Source organism: Ictidomys tridecemlineatus, chromosome 14, assembly GCF_052094955.1.
Source record: "Ictidomys tridecemlineatus isolate mIctTri1 chromosome 14, mIctTri1.hap1, whole genome shotgun sequence".
Lineage (NCBI taxonomy): Eukaryota > Metazoa > Chordata > Mammalia > Rodentia > Sciuridae > Ictidomys > Ictidomys tridecemlineatus.
In genome coordinates, this window is record NC_135490.1 from 68,341,120 (window position 1) to 68,346,890 (window position 5,771).

Genomic DNA, 5,771 nt, shown 5'->3' on the forward strand with positions numbered 1-5,771 from the left:
GGTGAGTCCCTGAAGTGAAAGGGGGCCGCTGGGCCCTCGGATTCCCCAGACTCAGACTTCCAGCACTGAGAAGGGACTTGGACGGTAGAGGTGCGGCCGATTTCAGCTTTCACCTCACGCCACCTCCTAAGGACACCCATCATGGAAAAAACAATAGAAGATCCCCCCACATCAGCTGTCTTGCTTGATCGTTGTCATTTCTCTCAGGTCATCTTTAATAGTGTGGAGAAGTTCTATGTCCCTGGAGGGGACATCACATGCTATTATACCTTCGCCGAGCATTTCATCCCCCGTTGAAAGGACTGGATTGGCATCTTTAGAATGGGATGGAAGACAACCCGTGAATATTATACCTTCATATGGGTTGCTTTGCCTAGTGACATAAACAACAAATCAGCCAAACAGCAGGAAGTCCAATTTAAAGCTTATTACTTGCCTAAGGATGATGAGTATTACCAGTTCTGCTATGTGCATCAGGATGGTGTGGTCCGGGGAGCAAGTATCCCTTTCCAGTTCCCTCCAGAAAGTGAGGAGGACATCCTGGTTGTTACTACTAAGGGAAAGGTAGAAGAGATTGAGCAGCACAACGAGGAGCTTTGCAAAGAAAACCAGGAACTGAAGGACAGCTGTGCCAGCCTCCAGAAGCAGAACTCAAGCATGCAGGCTGAGCTCCAAAGGAAGCAGGAGGAGCTGGAGACTCTACAGAGTATCAATAAGAAATTGGAACAGAAAGTGAAAGAGCAGAAAACCTGTTGGGAAACTGAGCTGCTTCAACTAAAAGAACATAACCTGAAGGTGTCCTCAGAAAATGAGAAGATGGGAATCAGAGTGGATCAGCTTCAGGCCCAGCTGTCAACTCAAGAGAAGGAAATGGAAAAGCTTGTTCAGGGAGATCAAGATAAAGCAGAACAGTTGGAACATCTGAAAAATGAAAATGACCAACTCTTTCTCAGTTTGACTGAACAGAGGGAGCAGCAGAAGAAGCTCCAGCAGATAGTGGAGGATATGAAGCAGAAAGAAACTACTTCAGCGAAGAAACAACAGGAGTTAATGGATGAGAATTTTGACCTGTCAAGAAGACTGAGTGAGAACAAGATTATATGTGATGTTCTGCAGAGAGAGAGAGAAAGAATGGAAAGAGAAAATGATCTCTTAAAGAAAGAGAACAGCAGATTGCTGAGTTACATGGGTCTGGATTTTGACTCTTTGCCATGTCAAGTGCCTACTTCAGATCAAGGAGGTGCTGGACAAAATCCAGGTCTTGTCTATGGAAACCCATATTCTGGTATTCAAGAAAGTTCTGCCCCTAGCCTGCTCTCCATCAAGAAATGCTTCACCTGCAAATCAGACTTTGCTGATGAAATCTGTGATCACACCTTGGAGCAGCAGCAAATGCAGACCCCTTGTTTGAATTGTCCAATTTGTGACAAGACCTTCCCAGCAAGAGAGAAGCAGATCTTTGAAGATCATGTGTTCTGCCACTCTCTTTAAGCATCCAAGCCTTTTGGAGCTATGCTGTACATAGTTTAGAGTAGAACATACAGCTTCTTCTATGAGTTAAATGAGTCAAGATCCTTCCTAACCTGAAATCATTAGGGATTTACTTAGCTCTACTGCCTGAAAAGGTAGAGCCATGTCCATTATCTACAAGATGATGTTAATAGCTTCTGCCTCCATTCTTGTGAGTGACTACCTAAGTCCCATAGCTCTAGCTGTATCAGCCTCTCACTTATGTGCCCATTCTTCTTTGGGACCTCAGTACAAGGGCGCCAGGATAGAGTTGACCTGTCTGAGTTGATCTGCCTGAGTTGATACTAAGTGATTGTCTTCCAAGTTTTCCCATTGCCATTCAAGGTTAGGCCTCCAGTGTATTTGTACTCAGTCTTTAGTTCTAACTCTGAGGGCTTCCTCCTCAGGACTCTTTCTCCAACTGATTGCATTAAACTAGCCCAAAATTCAGATGTCCAATTGAATGCTAGAGATTTTTTAACTCCCAAAAGAAACATTTTGTTCCTGAAACATGGACAGGAAATACTACTTCAGTCTCAGAAAGACTTCTATCTATATAACTGATTGACATTCCTGCTCTTTAATCTTCCTATCACATAACTTTTATTGTTGCCCTTTTTTTCTCTTTCTTTTAGGTACTGGAATTGAATGCAGGGGTGCTCTACCACTGAGCTAAGCCCCCAGCCCTTTTTATTTTGAAACAGTTTCTTGCTGAGTTGCCCAGGCTGGCCTTGAACTTGAATTCTTCTGCCTCATTCTCCTGAGTCACTGGAATTACAGGCATGCGCCACCATACCTGCTTTATTATTGTCTTTCTTTAGTTAGGAGATGTTAGAAACTGTAGGTTTACAACTTTCTGAACAGTTGAGTTTGAATATGAATGTCAACATAATGAGACTACTATTGTTAATCTCCTCAATACTAAAAATAAATTTCTTTCAGGGATTTAGGTAATTTAAAATAAACCTTTAGTTTACAGTCAAAAAAAAAAAAAAAAAGAAGAACACCAATATATGCCCTTTCTTGTACAGTGGAATATATGCTGGAAAAATTGCAACAAAACATTACTACAAAACATTACTACCTAATGAATAGCATTTGTAAACATTCTAGACACCTGTAAACATGCTGCTCAATTCTGTATAGTATGAGTAACCCACAGGTTGGTTTACATTAAATTTTTAAAATGGGATGTCATATGGAAAACAATTTTACTAGAGTTTTAAAAATAAAATGAGTATCATTTTGTCATCTGAAGAAAAAGAAAAGCAATTTTTGTGGGAGTCATTTTTTTGTTACCGTGACCCAAATACCTGACAAAAACAATTTAGAGGAGGAAAAGTAATTTTCATAGTTACAGAGGATTCAGTCCATGGTCAGTTGGCTTTGAGCCTGAGCAGAGGTAGAAGATTATGGTGGAAGGACATGACAGAGGAAAGCTCTCCAGTTCATGACAGCAGGAAAGCAGAGAGAGAGAGAGAGAGAGAGAGAGAGAGAGAGAGAGAGAGAGAGAGAGAGAGAGCGAGCGAGCAAACTCATAGAGAGAAAATATAACCCCTAAGGGCATTCCCTCAGTGACCTCTATTCTCATGAGTCACATCACCTGCTGGCAGTTATCACCTAGTACCTTAGTTCTCTCAAATGATTAAGCCATCAGTATTATTGCCCTGTTAGGACACAGCTCTCATGATCTAATCACTTCACTGTAAGCATTACTGTATTGTCTCACATGAGCTTTGGGGGATAACTCATACCCAAAGCACAACCCATTTTAATTGCTGAATAGTAAGAATATTTTGCCTATGTCTAAGTCGGTTGATCATCACCAAAACATACAGGGAGAAATTCTGCCCATCTTTGGCCTGGTGAAACTTCTTTCCAATACTCCTATGGAAGCTCCCTCAGATACATCCAGGACATCAACACTTCAGATAATATTAACAACCAATTAGGCCCCAACTCAAGTTACAATTCCAAGGCAGTAGCATCAGGAACCATGATTTACTGAATGCAGCAGTTGCTTCTGTGCAACTGAGGTTTTTGAAGCACAGCTGAATTTTTACTTTATGTTTATCCAAATATGAGAGTTGCTTGCTGTTTAAAGGCCCACACTGCCTTTGTCTTAGGGATGGTGCTGTACCTTCATACTTCACTCCACCATCAATTAATGCTACAGCACCCAGCACTGGAGCTCTCTAAGGCTCAACTGCAACAAGCAGTAATGAGTTAAGTTTGAACAATTTTCAAACCCAACAGCCATGTTGTGTTTGAAAATTGTTCAAACTTAACATCAAAACTGATCTGGCTGGAGGGTCGTGCAACATCCTCAAAAGTCCAATCAAGCACATGAATGCCTTCTTTCTCCACAAGAGGAGTGTCCTCAGTGGCTTCGCTTATGCTTACTCTTAGGGTAACACCACACTTCTTCACTTCCTCTGTAAATGTGTAGGGAACTGAGGAAGAGCTTTGCCCCTTGAAGACTGTGACGTCATCATGAAGTGGTTCCACACAGGTGGCATTGGTGTTGTTGGCTGCCAGGCAGGGGTGACTGTGTTATTACTGGGTGGTGGCAGCAGTGATGGAGGCCACAGTGGGATGCTAGATTCTTATGCAGTAAGCAGACCTTGGAAAGTGCTTCCCAGAGAAGGCCCCCAGTCAAGGAACCAACATGCATGCCAAGTCCAAAATTATGCTTTTAGCATTTTTCGTCAGTTATAAGTTACGTGAGCCAGGTGGGGTGGTGTGCACTCCTATAATCCCAGCTATTTTCAAGGCTGAGAGAGGAGGAGAATAAATTTGAGGTCATATGTAGGTGATTTGGCAAGAATGTGTCTCAAAATAAACAATAAAGAGGGCCAGGGATAAAGGACACTGGTAAAGTGTCCCTATGTTCTATCCTCAGTTTGGAAAAAGTAAAAAGTAATTTTGCGCAGGTTGGCACATGCATGTAATCCCAGCTACTGGGGAAACAAACAAGCAGAAGGATTGCAAGTTTGAAGCCAGGCTTTGGAATTTAGCAATTCAGCAAGAAATTGTCTCAAATAAGAAAAGGGCAGTATATGTGCCTATTAGGAAATTGGTAAATGGTTGAATCAACAAGTGTTGTCAGGCTACTCACTAATTATTATCCTGAATCACACACTCTAAGGGTGGTAGGAAGAGAATGTGGCATGCAGTTCAGGGGCTACAACCAGATCTCTTATTTGCATCTATGATTGTTGCTTGGGGTCCCTTGTGCATGGTGAGATGACAATACCTTCACTGCTTCTGACATAGATTTCACCAGGTCATATCTGGGCACATATTATTATTGTATTAGCACAGATTGAGAGACTCCAGGAGCAGAGGCCATTCCTCCTACTCAGCTCAAAGCATACTAACCATCTATGACTTTTTTCCAAATACAACATTAAATCTCTGAAAACAGGGAGTTGCTCTGTTGGTGCCTTCCTGGTAAAGACAAACTTGCAACACAATAGCTCTGCATACAAAAAAGTCCTGGATTTTTAAATTTAATGGTCAAGGAATTCCTTTTCATGTGCATTTGACCCCCCAAAAGGACAGGTGAAACTCTTCCAAAAAGTATGCAGATGTCCTGTCTGCCTTGAATATCTTAAATACCCATGTGCCTGAAGTGTGGATGCATCTACTTCCTCATTCCCTGCAGAAGGATTTTGGTGGGGAGGTATTCTGGTGTCTCCTCTGACCTGTGATCTCTAGGAATAAGGATGTCATTGCCAGTCTGCAGTTGGAAGGGCTGCTTTCCAAGATGGAGGAAAGGGAGGCTCAGGTACAAGTTGCTCTGCAGGTGAACCCAACATTGCAGAAGTTCCACTTGATATCCTCAGGGATTAGTTATGAAGGTGGCCATGAGGGGGCATGAAATGAAGCTCCTCTCAAGAAGCAGCAGTTCTGCAGTCTAGGGACACTGAGGCACTAGAATGGAAGTATATCAAGCATTGTATACCCTGTCACCTTGCCCCCACAGGACCATGAAAAATCACCTGTGCATTTTACTGTGCATTCCTTATGGGGGCTAGGTATAGTTTGGCTCCTGAAATTTTGATGTCATGGTGCCATTGATGGTTCTCAGTCCTGATAACACATAGTATCACCGTGTGATCTTGAACATAAATGCTGATATCTTGGTATTGGTTTAGACAGGGGATTCTCCACACTTAGTGTGCTGTGATTGCCTGAGGTCACTGGCAGGGAGAAGAGTCTAAACTGGGTAAGTCATCCAAGATACTGCAGGCTGTGAA

The 5,771-nt window shown here is 42.4% G+C and overlaps 1 pseudogene; it reads left to right on the forward strand.

The window, feature by feature from the left end:
• Window positions 1-2,302, forward strand: LOC101960300 (calcium-binding and coiled-coil domain-containing protein 2 pseudogene; annotated as a pseudogene).
• The last annotated feature ends 3,469 nt before the right edge of the window (window positions 2,303-5,771 follow it).